Source organism: Habropoda laboriosa, unplaced genomic scaffold, assembly GCF_001263275.1.
Source record: "Habropoda laboriosa isolate 0110345459 unplaced genomic scaffold, ASM126327v1 scaffold107, whole genome shotgun sequence".
NCBI lineage: Eukaryota > Metazoa > Arthropoda > Insecta > Hymenoptera > Apidae > Habropoda > Habropoda laboriosa.
Genome location: NW_017100249.1, coordinates 2,238,950 through 2,257,102, shown reverse-complemented (window position 1 = coordinate 2,257,102; position 18,153 = coordinate 2,238,950).

Sequence of the window (18,153 nt, the reverse complement as noted above, 5' to 3'; positions counted from 1 at the left end):
GGTACCGTTTGTTACTTTCCATTGTGTTATTATCCTTCTGTAGTATTCGTTCTTGATTCTTCCTTTTAGACCACTTAATAAACTCCTGAATTTTTATTTATTCGCTTCGCTTTCGAATTGCCTGTAAATACCAGCAAGCTTGCAAATCCTTGTTTCGAGAATAAAATACGTTCTTCGTCCTTGTATCGTGATTTAAGAAGATTCGTGGTTGTAATTCGTGCGAATTAAAAAGGTAGTCGCGGTGAGAAGTGACTTTTTCGAAGATTTAATCTGCGACACCTGCATGTTCATCTTTTGCAAATGTCCGTGAAATAGGCCAAAATAAAAACATTCGTAATCGATCGACACTTCCTACGCGTATTATGTACGTCAAAGCGAAAGCCAAATTGGGGTCACCGTTTTTCCAAATCACCTCCTCGGATCAACACTTTAAAAAGAATCTTGTTCGACAACATTCTACAAATTTTCCTCGCACCGCGATAAATTCCCAACGGATAACTGGAAACCTCGAGATGTGTGTACTCGAAAATGCAGAAACGCAGTCGTACAAAGCGTAACTTAACACCGTCAACAAAAGCAACAATATACGTACGTATTCGAGCATCGAGAGGATCCATAAAATGCACACTAAAACAGGCTGGAATGCTGACGAGGCTCGTTTCTCCGGTTCGAAAATCGCGGTAGCCGCGAGGTAATCCGCCGCGAATCGGCATGAAATATCGCGTCAGCCCGGTCGTTTTATCAGATGACGCGTTTGCCTCGAACCGTGGCAGGTTGCGGTTACCTTAGGTTACCAGTTTTTATGCCGAATATGTGGGCCATGCACCTGCCACATGCAGCAGCGCGGAGAAGCTCACGGTGTACGGAAGCCGGGACACCGTGTGCCGCCTCGGGTTTCATGGATCTGGTTTTTAGCCTTGGGCCCTGCTTCCTCTGACACTCTGCTATTCCACCTTCGAGAAAAACCGACTGAAACCCAAGGAAAGAGGCGAGGGAAGGAAAACAGCCTAAGGGGGGCGTGTACAAGGTGATGCGACCGGACGCAGGATTGTTGCTTGTGTAAAAATGTGTGAAAATATCCGGGACGAAATTGTTTTCGTCGATCTTCCTTCTGGAGAACGTCGAGTCTGGTTATTCGTGAGGTTCTAGGTACGAACGGAGTTATTGAGGTAGTTTCAGTGATATCGACAGTAGAGATGGGAAAAATATGATATTAATCGATTAGAGTTCGAAAAAGTGGGCAAAACTTTGGATATGAATTCTACGCAACAAAATAAGAAAAAAAGTTTATATAAATATATGTGCAGAAATGAATATTAATGTTGCAAAGATGAATTGAAAATGTGTGCGAAAATGACCTCCACGAAATTGACGAGCGCGCTCAAAGATTCTGAGCCCTGTATCTCTATAACGATGCGTTTTAGAGCATATGTTTATATGAACTTTCTTTCTCGTTTTGACACGTAGAATATACACCCAAATTTTTAAAACATTCTGTTTATAATAAAAAATCAGAAATGATATTTATTTTGAAGAACGTCAAATGGACTGAAACGACTGTAAATCACCGTGTCCCCAATATTGAACACTATTAATCCAGAGTTTATTTTCTCCAAAAAACAAAGTCTCACTCGTATAAAAATTATTCCACACTTTCGCCTTATTTTTTCCAATATCCAACTGTAGAGCTGGACTTGACCCATCCCGTATGCACGGCGCGTGAAGATAAGATGGAAAAGAGGAACGATCGGATGGACGCAGCTGCCGCTAGCGGTGGAATGTTTACGACAGCGCGTTAAACCGCTCAATTAAAAGGACGTCGGACACGAAACGCGAGGCCAGAGGCTCGTTTTGCTTTAGAATGTACAGCGGGTGAGGCGAGGGGAATCGTCGAACTGGCACGCGGTGGAGGCGAACTCTGATCGTAACTTACGCGCTTATTTCAGCGAGTACATCTTCAATGTACAAAAGGGGAGTAGGTACGCGCGTTGCCTGTCCCGAATATTAGCCACGATATAGGGGACGTTAAGATGGTACTTTACGAGTTGCCGAAACGAAGATCGTTCTTATTAACGACCGTTTTATTCGCGGTCGACGGTAAATCAACACGGAAGGCGCACACTGTGGCGTTGGCCGAACGCGTCGTGCAGACCCCGATCGTTTCCAGGAAAAACAGCCGCGAGACGCGCGTTTCTCATCGAGTTTATGCCCGACGTTTGCTCGCGGCTCGTTTATTAATAATTAAAAAAGAGTATCGGTTGCTGAGTGGCCTGGACACGCCCCCGTCGATGGTAATTAAATTTAACGAGGTATCCACGGCCACGGTAACGAGGACGAATTTGCTGAGTTACGACGGGACGATTCCGCGGGACAGTGTCGTCGTTGGTTAAATATGAAATCCCTGGATACGTTTTATCGCGGCGTAAATCAGCTGTGGAGAACGGGACGGGGATACGCGAGGCTGCCGCGGACTTCCGTAAACGCCCTCGCGACACTCTGCTACAGGATGGTACATAAATAGTTTGTTGAATTTTGGGAACATTATACCTACCATTCTTTTTCATAAGTATTAGGAAACTTGCTGAATTTGAAGCAAACTTAAACAGTCTTTACAAATTATTTAGTATGGAATCCTGTAGTATAACAATTATCCATGTTATTAACTTTGACAAGGAAATTTAATTGAATTAACATCGTATGATTTACTATTTAATATTGGGACACCCGTTATATTTGTACACAAATTATCACATACAATCACAGACGCGTAGTCTCAGACTGCTTTGACAATTTTTTTGCAATCGCCTGTAACAAAAGTCGATATTTCGACGGACAACTTCTGGAGCACCCTGTAGCATCGTCTCGACGAAGAAAGTGTCTCACTCCACCCACCCTTCACGACAGCGTGGCGTCGTAATTTCCCGGTTACGTAGAGGTCGCGAGGCAGAACTTTCCAACATCTTTCATCGGCGCGTAGCAGCGAGTTGACGACAAATTACATCGGCGTGGTACATCGTCCGCGGTGTCCTCGGACGTATCGGGGATACGATACGGTCGTCCTTTCGCGGCCTCTTCGTTTCCGGGACGAGACAGGGGACCTCGCGTCCTCGCCCCGAATCTCACCCGCATCTTGGCCTCAGAACCGGCGTAAAAACGAGCACGGTGATCATTTAGAGAGAAAGAAGAAAAAAACGGAAGAAGAAGAAGAAAAGACAGACGTGGGGAGAGGAAGAGAGAAAAGGAGATCTCTTCTCGACCCCGGTCGCACTTTCTTTCGCTGCTGGCGCCAGGCGTAGGCGCCGTTTCTTTACACGCTTACGTGCATATACACATATAATACACGCACGAATGTCACAGCTTTCGTCTGTATAGAGCGAGAGAAGGAGGAGGAAGACGCTTGGATAATTCGGAGAGATCGACGCGGATGGAGGAGGATCGATATTACTTGTGTCACTTGGGACCGGTACCGCTACGCGACCGAAATCCGCCGCGAAGGTCGCCGTCGTTGAAGAAAGGAATAGTAAAAGTGCTGATAACGCCGCGATCGAGCTCGTTGAATTCTTTCCGGACGCTGCTTTGAGCTGGGACTTCGATATATAGGGTGTTCCATTTTTCTTCGACTTTGAAAGTCAAACTTTGTCAGGATGTTCTGTGGGTGCGAACAAGAGAAAAATGTTATGCGAACATAGGTCGTTTGAAGCTTTATTAAAAATTTATAGTGAAAATAAGACATACTTGTGGTTGCTGTGATACAAGATAAGAACGATGATGGTAAAAATTATTGTACATTACCACTCCAGATAGTAATAGATGTAAAACCACTGATCTGTTGCTACTTTGTATCATAGTAATCGCAAGTTCACATTTCACATTTTTATTATTACTTTTTAACGAAGCTTCAAACAACCTACGTGTACATGAAATTATTTTCTTATTTGCACCCATAGAATACACTGACAACGTTTGATTTCTGAAGCTTCAAAAAAATTGAACACCCTGTATATCAGTTGGTGGTATTCGACGGTTGTAGCATGCCTTTTAAGATTCGTTCATAAAGAGTGTGTAGGAATTCCGGTTTTAATTATACTTTTCAAAAGAACGATTTTTATCACTTTTTAGTGATAAAAAGTTCTTCTCCTTGGAAATTTAAAAAAAAAAAATTGTTTTTTAAATTTCTCTGTTTTGACGCGAAACGTTCAGTTTACCTTACAAAGAATCCGTGGCGCGATCTGCGTGACGCCAAGTGGCGCCACGATCACCTCGGCAGATTTATGGAGCGATGGAGCAGCAGCGAGGCCGTGTCGTCGGGTACCTCCGTACGATTTTGGTGAAACGGACGCGCGAGATCGATGTACGTCCTGGATTTCAAGGAAAGAGAACTCGTATACGCGGGACTCGGCCTTTACGGAAAACCTGCGGCGAACGAACCGCGCCGCGAATACGAAAAAGTCGTTCCCGCTATCCAACAGAATCTCACTTTCGTCGGTTCGATGTAAACAGAGCTTTTTCCGGCTAATTCGAACTTAGAAATGGGAGGAAACATTTGACAAATCTTTTGAAAACGTATTTTCCACATCTGCAAGTTATACTTCTTCAAGGATCGATCAATTTTTCTTTACTCGTATTCGCCCAACTATACATTACCATAATTCAAACGCTCTTTCCATAATTCTCAATTAATTCTAGGTTGAACAATAAATTCCACAGAAATATTATTTAATAGCCTCCAATATTTCCAAAAGCTAAAATCAACATGTTCACGTGTCTAACATAAAAAGGTACACGAACGCCAAGTTTTACCGTCACAAATAAAACACACGGCCAGCTGTTGGAATCTCCAACAATTTCACAAATAAAACACCGTAAAAAGAAATGGTCACATTTGCACCCTCTGACCCCGAATCATCAGAGTCCCCTTGAGTCGCAAACGAGCGAAACGAACGATCCATCGACGTCCCGATAATGGCACTTCGATAGGAATTCGCGATAAGGGGCAATTTATTATCAGTCTGATAAGCGGAGTCGCAGCACTTCCTACCTGCACGGATAATGGCGCTCGTTCGACGAGGAACAATGGCCAGAACAACAGGGAGAAAGAGAGAGAGAGAGAAAGAGGGGCATCGTGGGTGAAGGTAGGCTGACAGGTAGCCGTAACATTCCCATCGTGGCTCGCACAAAACTCACCTGCTACCGGTTTAGCGTTTGCCTCTGTCACCATATGTTTCACTGCCAATCCCATCTTTCCCAAGCAAAAGGCTCTCGTGGGGGGGTGTTTCCAAGCGTCGTTTTGTCCAGCGAGCGTTTGCCAAACATGTGGATCGACGATTTCCAGCGGCCATTGTCCTAACAGGGCTACGTTTATGGCAAGGAAGTGGGCTGCTGAGGTGTGTTACGCATATGGACAAAACCGGTGAAAACGTTTTCCACTGGTCCGTTCGGAACCATTCAAAGGATTTACCTCCTACCTACCTACTTAATTAGCTAGCCCTAAACTTTTGATCACGTTATCTTCTTTCGACCTATTGTCACTGAAATTAGCGACAGATTCCCACGTCTTTTCGTCCGAACGATTTTTATTGGAGTCACGGTTATTATTAGCATTGTAAAGCGGTTCTAATGGCGAAAATTTGACGCTCAGCCCTCCCACGTACGTGACTTTTCCTATATTTCACGACGTTCAAAATCGGAACGCGTTGGACCCTATACCTCTCGAACGATTTCGACTTTTTACGACACCATCAATCGATTATAGCTACGAACCAGTATTTCTGCACGCTTCGTGTATTTCTTTCACCGAAAGCTTTCTTCTTTCTTCGTGCAGTTTGCTGTTCCTTTCGAGTGTTTTCTGTAACAAATTGATTATATTCAATTAGGTGTTTGATGGAACGAGAAAGGAAAATAAACACGTGCAAGTTCCCACGGATGGAATGTTTCTTTTTCCAACCACTCGAGCTCTCTCGAATAGATATTTTCTCATGGAGCGAACCGTGGAGTTGTAGAACGTCGAAGGAAGTTCTGAAAGGGCTACTGAGACAAAAGAAGTGGGCGTGCCTAATCGACACTTGTTGCCAAAATTTGAAGGACCTGCTGCTCGAGTTTCAAGGATCTCGGGGATCGTTCTCGCCCGGCATGGGGTCTGTGAAAAAACCCAGGAACGGTCGACGACCGTTGGAGGTATGGCCGTCAGACGAAACAATCGCCGGGGAAAACACCCGAGCAGGTCATGATCGAAACATAAGGTGCAAACTCGTCTTGGAGGCACGTTCTTCTCGCAACACGTGGCCCGACTTTGCTGGTGGCGCATTCAAATGTCTTTACAGGATATAGCTGGTGGTGTATTTTATTCGGATTGTTCCCTTTGCTGGTGGCCGTACTGTCCGTTAATCCCGCATTACACCCCTAATCACGGGGAAACCCAAATTACGAACGTGCCGCGAACACGAGGTGTCGAGAATTCTAAGACGTTGGATTTCCCCCGGAAACAGGCTTAGAGAAATGTGTTGCCATCGGTTAGCTTCGATTTTCACACCTCGTTTTTCTTCATAAAGCCTTCTTCGAGCTGGCTTATTTTTATCTGTCTCACGTTTAATATATTTTATTACATACAGCATGGGGAGTTTGAGAAATTAGGTTAGGTCGTGGTACTTTGATTCACCTTTTCAGACTGATTAAAGGTGTGTACCAAAGGTGGTGCATGCATCTTTCTTTATAATTTTTTGCAAATCACGTACAATAGCATTGTTAACCTTTAATAATTCACGGCGGGTAATTGTCAATTCTATCTTGCTATTACTCTGTCGTTTTAGTCCTCACTCTAATCTTAAAAAATCCTAAATTCTAGATCTCTCTTTTCAAATTAGAATCTAACTCCCAAAAAGAAAGTGAAGCTTGTCAAATATCAGAAATCCTACGCAAAATTATTCCTCTATCCCAGAGAATCCAGGAATCCCAAAGGAACGTATTCAGAATTGACATTCTTTCCAAAAAAAAAAATCCTTCTGTAATCGTTCTACAAGAATTATCTATCACCATCACCCTGTAACATTATCTTTCAAACTTACGAACGTCATTGTCACGCGGTGTACTTCACAAGCTCAGCACGCGACAAAGGGAGCCTCTCTCTCTCTCTCTCTCTCTCTCTCAACTTTCACAAAAAATCATACGACATCTGCGACGAGCTGGAGGCCTCGAAATCGGTCGAGAGCGTTCGCGCGCGCGAGTCGGGTGGCTTTAAACGCATTTTAATTCAATCGTTGGGCCGCGAGTCGCGGCAGGGTCAGCTTGCAGGGTCAATCGTATGCTAATTGCCAGCCAAAAGACGAGCTCGCGCGACTCGGAGCAGGAAGAAACGGCCGGTTTTGCGTGGAGGACGCTCGCGATCGAGGTGTAGCCTGTACTTCTCGTGCTCGCGGAGGTCTTTGAACCTACGCCGTTGGCCCCGTAATGCACCGTTGTCGTTGAATTGTTCTGCATAAATTGATGATGAGCGAACGTGAGACGTGCGAATGCACGCACCGTGGGACGAAGACGAATCGTCCCGGAGAGGCTGCGAGCCCCCGGGGGCCACGCCTCCAGTCGACGTTAATTATCGCCGATTCGAGCGGCGAGACTCGAACCGCGAAGCCTCTCGATCGAACCGTCGATTTATAGCCACGAAGCGAGAAGTCTCTGTCTTAATAGTAATATTGTACGCGAGCACGCGTTGCCTTTCTTTTATCGGGGACCGTGTTTTCACGGTCCTTCTGCAAGGGCGCCTCTGGAGAACCGATTTTCTTCTTTTCTTCTTTGGTGATTCTTGTGCAAAGTGTATTTGAAATCTGTGGCAGTCTGGTGAATTTTCTTCTGTCGTTCATTTGGTAGTTCTGTTTTTATTTTTAAATTTATAGAAGCAAGAGTGTGAAAATGGAAAATTGTCAAATTCAATTTTGTGAGAAGAATGGAAATTATGGTTTCGGGTTTGTTAGACTACATCAGACCATTAGGCTAGCCGAGGCTTAAACGCTTCACGAGTTGGTACGATTGTTTTCAATTCTTCAAAGATTTGAAGAAGAAGAAGATTTTAGATTTGTTTATTTGGAGAAAAGTTGTGGTTGCTCGTGGTTTTTCGTTTTAGTGTAAAAAAAAGGAGTTGGCAATTATTACGAATAAATTACTCGTAGGTTAATTGCAATATTAGAAAATAGTGCATATTAGGGAAGAATTGTTTAATAGATCGACGATCCCTCGAAGAACTCGCGGTACCAAAATGGCGTTCATTATTCCACACGACGAACGAATCAATCCTTCCACAAAAATTTCCCATGAAAAATAAAGCAAACCGCTAAAAGCACGGATAATTTAGAATTTTCGCTGCGTCCAAGTTAGTTCCCTTGAAAAACGAATAAAAAAGAAAGATACATCGCTGTAAATTTGAATTACGGTAATTATCATGAATCATTGCTAACAGACACGACACCGAAGGTGTTCAAGCTCGAAAGAATCCGGAATTTCTGCTACGCGAGCAGTAATTACCAATTTTTCCTGCAATTAATTAAAAATCTCATGAAAAGACGCAACAACCTCGGCGAGATAAAAACAGCCGGGTACCCTCGGCTGATATCGAAACAAGGTGGACGTGTAGTCGCGCGAGGCCGCTTATAACCACCGCCGTTATCCACCTCCTCGATTTCTTTTTCATTGCTTCTTGTCTTCTTCTTCTTCTTCTTCGTCTTCCTGCTTTTTCTTTCTTTCTTTCATTTTTTTTTTCTCTCTGGTACTCCTCTCTTTTCCAACGAGAGTTTGCGGCTCTCGACATGTGCAGCACGATCACCTTCCACGCGTCCTTGGTGGTACGTGCCCGAACACAAATCCTCCACCAGGTCCCGGAGGCTGGCCGTCACATGTTTTCGGGCCCTTACCTGTTTGCCTGTAATACCTGCGACACACATGGCGCGCACACCGTCGAAAACCTCGAAGCGTGAGTACACGTTACGTTCCTGCACCTGCATTAATGAACCAGACGAGCATTAATAAAGCGCAGGCTCGCACGTGGATCGCATATGCGCGCACCGCGCGGCGATTTGCTTTGCAACGGAGAGCCTCGAACCAGACCAACTGGCACTTACGACACTGTATCTTTGCCGCACGTTTCTTTCCTTTTTTTTCTTCCTTTGGTCCTTTTCTCGCGAGCTTTTGACGGAGATTTATGGCGAATCGAGGTAGTTTTGTGCGGGGGTGCGAGAGAATTTTGAGGGACGAGGCGTTCGAGTAGTTTACTTTCGAAGGTTTCAGGGTATTGGTGGAGGGAGGGAAATTTGGGAATTGATACGATTGGAATTTGGGAAGAAGGAATGTTGTTATGAGTGATTTATTAATTTTCGAAATTTTTCATTTCGAAGCTTCAAGATTTATCGCGAGGATCAGAGGAAACTTGGGAATTTGGCAAAAATGATCGATTTTATAGTGTTCTGAATTTTTAAAATTAAAAATTTAAGATTTTTCGTGAAGATCGAGGGAAATTTACGAATTTGGGAAAAAGGAGTGTTCGTATGATTCATTTTTTCAATTAAAGCTTGGAGATTATTCATGACGAACAAGGGAAAATTGAATTTTTAGACAGCACTAGCATACATAAGTATTTAATTTGTAGAATATTCTTCTTATGGTTGCCTTCAGTTGTCTCCAAGAACCCTCCCCAAGTTTCCATAAATCAGTCTCAAAACAAAGTAGGACATCGTTAAAAACTATTCACCCTTTCGCACAAAAATCACGAAAAAAGACAAAACCGCCCAACATTTCGCACACACTAACAATTTCCACGTTTCTCAGCTAACCATCACCCTCAAGCCTACTTTCTAAAAAACAAGAAGAAAAACCTTCAAGAATCCTCGATCTCGTTAGACTCTCGCACTATCCCTCGTCCATAAAATGTACCTCACAATAACCAAGTTGACGCTTCGATACCCCTCCATCATTTACCATTCATTTCACCTATCGCGAAACTTTCTACGTGCACCGTCGAGCCGCGTTTTCGCCGTAAAGACGCGTGTCGATCGGTGAATCACGTCGGTTTCCCACCTGAATCGCTGACTTATTACTCATCGATCCCGGCAATTATCAATCAACACAGTATACTTCTTCTCCGTCCTCGATCGTTTCACCCGAGCAATAAAAATGCCCCCCGAAAAAAAGGAAGAAACAGAAGTCGATCGAAAGTTTCACCGGAATGGTAAATGAAATGGAACGACGGTGTGCGTGTTCGACATGCTGCACCTGTATGCATTTGCTCTCCTCCACACGAAACCTCCAGTGGACAACGGACGAAGGACACGTAGAGTGAAACCGGTACGAAGTTTACGCTCGTAGACACGTTCCTCGCGACGAAATCGCGCGGCGTCTGCGATTCGGGGAAGCCCGCCGATTCTCGAACACATCGGTTATACGGTATTGACTCAGGAAATGAGGTCATCGCGTGTGATTTCATTGTGTCGCGATGGTGCATCGGTCGGCTGATAGCGGATGAGGACGTGAGCCACCGTTGGCGAACGCGTTTAAATTCCGCGTACGCTCCGTCGAACGTTGATACATTGTAGCACGTGTCAGCGGGAGCGACGTGCTAGTATTGGGTTGCAGCAAGTGTATTTTGCCGTTGAGCAAGGACTCTCTTCTGTGGAACCAATTAGCATGTTGTAGGTAGAATGTTATAGATAGAGAGGCCGATTTAATCGAATTGCCTGACCGATACGCCGCTACCGTTCTTTCTATTCCATTCAGATCGCGCGCACGGCGCTGTGTTTTCAATCTTTCAATCCGTGTTCTTCCGGATAAAGCTGGGCATGTTGTTTTTGCAATTTTATCGAAGTATTTCTTTAGCGATAAGGAGTGTTTTGAGTTTGGCGGGCTTTGTGCGAGTTTCGAGATAAGAGTGACGATAGGCAAATGAAATTTGCTCACGGTCTATATGTATGTTTTTTAACACATTTTTATTTCGAACCAAGGTACATTTTTTAATTGGTTCCTTTTCGAGATGTAGCTGGAAGTGATCCCAAGCCGAACGGCAAGGATTATAATGAAAAGAAAAGAAATTAGTTTCTTTTTATTTGTAGCGATTTATGAGTGTCTTCTCGTTCAATTTTTGCATATAAAATTCCAAATGCAAAACACTGTTTCACAGTTTTATGTGGCTTTTACTTGGTGTGGTAAACAATCTGTATTTTTAACATAAAAATATTTCTCTGGAGTGTTATTTTTATACGAAATATAACTTTGAAGCTGTTTTGCATCTGGAGTCAGTTTTACGTGATCTAACGCCTCCGTAAGTTAGAATACACGACTTTAAACTAGTCGATAAATAAATGATGGAAAAATGAAGTTGAATAATAATTTCAAACTAATACAAATTTGTAAGATCGTTAGGATTTGAAGCGAACGTAACAGTAGCATGATCCACGAAGGAACATTTACATCCTCCGGCATCAGCATCGATCCCAACGAGCCCACAGTTGAAAACCGTGCACGTCAAACACTCCGGAACGCGTCTTATTCACTTCTCATCAGAGAACTCGCGTGCACGGCAATTACGCGGCATCCAGGGACGATTTACGACCGCGCGAATCGGCCTTTACGAGAATAATAAAATCAGTCCCATCATAATTCAACCGCGCGCGTCTCTATTCGATCTATCAGGCCTCCTCTCTGTGCCCAGCAGATCGATATCTCGCCACGAGATATCCCACGGTGTGAACGTTTCGATGTTCGTCAACTCGAACGAGAGGCCGTTTTATCGCTCGTCGATCCACTAAAATTCTATCTTTAACAGTTTGAAACCTCGGCAATTTTTCTTTCACTTTCATCTCAGAGTGAATATCTCGAGAAAAGAATTCCACAAATTTCTATTTTCCAAAAATTATTAATCGATCTATTTTAATCTAAAATTTAAAGGGTTAAAAGTGAGTGAGGTCAAAGGTCAACCCTTTCATGACCAAATTACCTTTTTAAAGAATTCTTCATTTTCCATTGAGTTTAGTAACTTAAAATTTGTACATTTAATCTAAAATTTAAAGGGTTAAAAGTGAGTGAGGTCAAAGGTCAACCCTTTCATGACCAAATTACCTTTTTAAAGAATTCTTCATTTTCCATTGAGTTTAGTAACTTAAAATTTGTACATTTAATCTGAAATTTAAAGGGTTAAAAGTGAATGTGGTCAAAGGTCAACCCTTTCATGGCCAAATTACCTTTTTAAAGAATTCTTCATTTTCCATTGAGTTTAGTAACTTAAAATTTGTACATTTAATCTGAAATTTAAAGGGTTAAAAGTGAATGAGGTCAAAGGTCAACCCTTTCATGGCCAAATTACCTTTTTAAAGAATTCTTCATTTTCCATTGAGTTTAGTAACTTAAAATTTGTACATTTAATCTGAAATTTAAAGGGTTAAAAGTGAATGAGGTCAAAGGTCAACCCTTTCATGGCCAAATTACCTTTTTAAAGAATTCTTCATTTTCCACTGAGCTCGGTTACTTAAAATTTGTATGTTTCATAAAAAATTTAAAGGGTTAAGAGTGTGAATTAACCCTTCAGATGTAATCTCCTAAATTGAGATGAATTTTTGTCGGAGCATTCAAATGGGACGTACGCGTCCCACTGGTCACGAAAGGGTTAAAGCTCCCTTTACCGCAACCTCTTATCGAGCTTGTCCTCGATGTTAATATTATTCGAATATCTTAATAGTCGGTGTCCGTGGATGGTCGAGGACAATCTGCTCTCTGTTTCGACTCGATTCGATCGCAAGTATGCGGTTTATATAAACCACAAGTGCCAGGAATCGAAGTTGCGTTCGGGAGGCGCGTTCCTGGCCGCCGTTAAGGACTCGCGCAGAGAGTCCTGTTTCTAGAAACCGCGCTTAATGTAGACATTGTTTGAGACTCGTGCATCGCGCTCGAACCAGTAGTGCTCAACTTGCGAATCTTCTCGGAGAATCTTTAACCCCTTCGTCGCAGAGTGACATTTTCTTTAAATTTTTCATCGATCTATAGATCGTTGACTTTGTAATGAATACCGAAGTGATGTCAATTTTTGCTCCGACACTTAAGTACGACATACACGTTCCATTTGGGAACAAAAGATAATTGAATTTCAAATTTTACGCTTCGCTGAATTCAATAGTATTATTTCCCCTCAAAAATCGATTAACGGGAATCTTAAAATTTAAATATATTTCCTGTGAATCGTTTCTAATCTCCAATCAATATTTATGGAGCTGGAATTGTTTAATTAAGAGTTTACTCACCGTGAAAAAATCGATCAATGGAGAGCTTGAAATTTAAATGCAGTTTCTGTAAAAGTTCGTCACTTCTAATTGATAATTTTGCCAGATTTAAGCTAGAATTTGTTAGTTTCAGAGTTAGAGCTTACATTGTACAGCTTTATGAAGGATATTCCTTTTGACGGGGCGACTAAATTTCAGAGTTCTGGGAAAACGATACGTTTTATCAGGGATTAGACAGAACTCGGTTCGTATACGAGTGAAATGGAAACGAGACGTAGAGAAAGTATGCAGGACGACTTCCCTTGGTGTTCTGTCTCTCCCACGTGTGGTGTACGCGCATCTTGGATACGTAAGCCACAATTCATCGATTCACAGGTTTCGTAACGTCGCCGGATTGTTTTCACCTCGTCCACCGAGATGTCGTGTTGCCTGTGGGAGACCTAATAAGATGTAACGCCGTTAAAATTAACAGTTTAACTGTGAACCTTCGAATTCCTAAGTAACGTCCGTCATACGCCATATATTTTACAATTTACACGATACAACTCTCTATGCTTTAAGCTAATCCCTTCAAAGACACGACTCTAAGATCTTCAAATATTTATCATTCGTTAGTATCTGTCCAGTTTTACGTATTATCAATTACGGTGACAATTCTGTTAAAAACACAATTTTGAATAGAAAATACAAAATTACAATCTTCTCTGAAAGTAAATTTCTGTTCCATTTCACATTGCCAACCAATTGTGAAGATCCCTCATTTGTTACTGTGTCATTTCGCTCTCGTGAGATATGAACCATTTTTCAATTTTACATTACTAAATTTCCCACATCATCGTTAAATTATATTTTCCATTTTTTCAAATTTCTCACTGCTAAAGTGTATCACGTTGAAATTAGTAATAGTACAGTTGATAGTGAGTAATTAATTTTCCAAAGAATCTTACTCCATCCACCATACTTGAACACATCAAATCACACCTGCAACTCTTACTTTTAATCTTTCAATATTTCAACGATATTTTAATATTTATTTCCTCAGCAATTTTCCTACAACTCTTTTCCACAATCTTAGACATCCGTCCAATCGCAATTCGTTCAATTTTGAATGCCCCAATACCCAGTTGAATCTTGAAAATTAGCTCCAGCCACGTCAATTACCCAATCAAGGAGTGTGCTTCACGGTGTAAAAACTTTTCTCCAGCCGTGTAAGCGTTGAAATTTGCGAGGAGAGCGGCGTGAGCACCTCTGATTCCGCGCTGAATCGAGCGAGACCGTGCACGCGGGTGGGCCCAATGGGCCACGAGTCCCACGCGGGTCCGCGTTCTCGCACCACACACGCACCGGCATTAACACCTGACCTTACGCTATCTACGGAGTGTAGATTCATTATCGGGCATAAATTACGCCGGAAAAACCTCGAGGGAACTCGATACGCTGCCAGCTCTCGGTTTCGCGTTTTATTGGGCGTACGACTTCTTGCTCAGTCCCCTCCGAGCACTCGCTATTAGACGCCACTCGAAACTCCCCCCTTATACACCCCCGGCCATTCTTTTCCCATTTTTTCTCCCCTTCGATGTGTTTATTGTTGTAAGAAACTGCGGGAAAGTGTTTATTGTCGGAGGATATTGTAGTAGAAAAATGTTTGGAGAGGGATACCTCGGGTCTGCGAATGGTTAAAAAGAAGAATCTCTTCGCTGTAGCTTTCGTTTGTTTTCTGTGTGAATAAAAATTTTCGTGTCGACGTATTCGAACTTGTTGCAGTTTGAAAAATTGATCAATTTTAAATTCTCTTTATTCACAAATTTGTCAACGTGATTTCAGCAGTTTCGATGTTTCTAAATTCTCGGTGTCGTAAAAATTCACTTTCAGTGAATTACAGTAATTTTTTAACGTATCTCAGCTTTTACCAGAAATTTTCATTTATTTTCCTGAATAATAACGTACAATGGAAAATGGCTGAGAAGGATAAAGAAAAGATTCCACTGGACATTTTCAAGAAATCAAAAAAAAATTCATTTACAGCGAATTGTAATAATTAAAATACCAAACTTTCTATTACAAAGTTATTCTTCAGAATCATATTGAAAATTTCAATCTTACCACGAAGAATCCACTTTGAAAATTTGAAGAATATATATTCCAAAAATGACCGTCTACAGAATCAGAAAGCAACATCGTCTCCGACTAACAAGCATCAAGCTCGAAACGACGCAATTAACGCTTCCCCGCGCCGCCGAATAAAACCGCCGGGACCTCACACAATCTCTCCAGCGGCCGTATCGTAATGCACTCACCGGCCGAAGTGAGCATTGCTCGCGTGTAAACGTAAGCTTCGATCAGCGGTACTCGTGAAAACGCGGAAATTATGCGAGCCACTAAACAATCGGACGTATCACGCGGCCCGCTCTTTAATGTCAGCCCGAAACGAACAACTTAATCTCGAAGGAGAGATATCGTCGTGTCGTTTTCCTCCCCCGTGATTCTCTAGATCACGATCCTTCCGCTCCTCTTCTCTGTCCGAACGGAGATCGCGTCGTTTCCAGAATTCCACGCTCCGACCAGATTGAAATTCAACCATAAAGGAGAATGATCTCGCCTTGTAGAGAGGCGGGAGGCGAAGCGATCGTCGTTGGTTTCGTCGAACGGCGCCCATCGAGGGCAATAAAAGCAAAGCGGTATAAACACCCACGCCCATCACAGGCGAAACACTCTTTTCCACCAGACGTGACCACGATTTTCGAGGGAAACCGAGAAATTACAGGGATTTCCAGTGTTCCGAACATTCCGCCGTCTGCGACACGTGCGATTTTTCTCGGTCAATTGGGGGAGAGTTGTTTTTAATGGGAACGAAAAGGAGCCCTCTTTCTAGGATCGTTAAGGTTGTTTTTCTGTTTTGTGTCCAAGTCTTTTGTTGCGTCCACAATGGTAGATGGAATTATGTGGAGTTTTAGGGGAATTTTTGATTAGATTTTTCAGGGAAGTTTTAGGAAGATAGATGTGACACTTTGATTGTCGTTTTGGAGGAGTGAAAAGGCGCAATGAATTCTTTGAATACTGGAGAAAAGTAGTGTAATTCAGAAAATGTGAATTTTACGGGAAAAACAGTTTGCATCTGACTAATAATTGATAGTAATTAATCATCTCGTTTCTGTTGCGACAAATATGAAATTCGATAAATTACTGAAGTTCAAAAGTGAATGCAGAGGAGGTTCTTTTTTTAATCGAAGTCTTTGTTGCATCGTTACGATGGTAGATAAAATTATGTGAAGTTTTAGGGGAAAGTTTGATTAGACATTTTAGGGAAGGTTTAGTGCCTATTTGTGTGACACTTTGAAGAGTGAAAATGTGTATTGAAAACCGGTTCAAAATTTGCATCTAACTAATAATCTAATACTGATCGCATCGTTCCCGTCATGCCAGTGTCATAAATATGAAATTCGATAGATGGCACAAGTTCAAAAGTGACCGCAAAAGTGTAATCATATCACGCTAGAGATCATAATTTCGTGAAAAAATTCTTTCCCTGAATCAAGCTTAGAATACAATCGTTGTTGACGTAAGGTTACAAACGAATGGCGTAGAGCCAATTTCTTTATTCAAAAACATGAAAATTCACACATTCGTAATTTCGTGACATAACGAAAGCCACGTACTGCGCGCACGCAGTCAATGTATGCAAAAAGATACAAATTTTTTCGAGTTATGCCAACCACCGGCACGTACTTTAGGAAGTTGCATCAACGCACACTGTGCGATACATATCTCGCATGAATTACGCAAATTAAAAGACTCCTCGCCGGTGCCTGCTAATTAAGCATAAACGCCACCTTTCTTTCGCTGATTACAAATTCATAAATATCCACCGAATAACCTACCGTCACTTGAAACATCGTAGATCCCGCGGATCGTGATTTACAGCCAAGATCGATCGAGCCTCAAAATCAGGTAGCAGATGTTATTAGCCGTGAGAACAATGAAGTCGTTCGCTAAGAATCAATCAATCTACCCGTCGACACCCATTCACAGCTCCCTTTCACGCGAAAGAAACCGTTTGCGTAACAGGTAGGTAATTACTCATTCCATCGGAGAGTTCGCCGGAATCGTAAGAAAATCTTCGACTCGAAGAGGAACGCGTGGAAAAAATGACGCGCGTTCGTTCGAGGGGGAATTCTGCGACGTCGCGTTTCGGTGTTTGTCGCGGGTCGCAGCCTTTCGTAAAATCCTGCGAGCAGTAAATCCTCGCGTGTAAATCACCTGTCGGACGTTAAGAGGGAGACGAAGTGGTAAAGAGAGAGAAGAAAAATAAGAAGGAAGGTGGTTTGTGTCTGGCTGGTCGGAGGATGCGAAGCCGGTGAAATCGTAGGTGCGTGACGATTCGAGCGAAACGTGGCCAGGGATGAGGACACGGTTTTGGAAAGTTTCTCGCGAGGTAAAAATTCTCACCTTGTCCTCCGTATGGCGAACACTCGCGTGGACCTAGCGAAACGTGCACACCTCCTCGAAAAACCGACAGGCTTTCCCACCGAGCTTCGGAATTACACGTAAATCCCATTATTCTGCTACGTATCTGGAGAACACATGGTCCCCGCTGTTGTCCGCTGTCTTAGACCATAAAACCCTGTACCCTGGTAGATTCTACGTGCCTAAGACCCCGACTTCTGTTCTGTATTCGGTAAACACTCGGGATCTTTGGCCATACCGGTTGCACCGGTGAATTTGCCTCGAGATAATTCGATAATTTGCATAGTTGAAGAGCGTGGAACCACTTTGAGGGAATTTTGCGAAATTCTTGAGTGAGAGACGTTTTGGGAATTTTGACCTGGCGACGGGAATGTTGAGCGATGTGTGGAGGAAGGTTTGGTGTTGGTGTATGTCTGAATGGACAGTTGAAAGACTCTTGTTACAC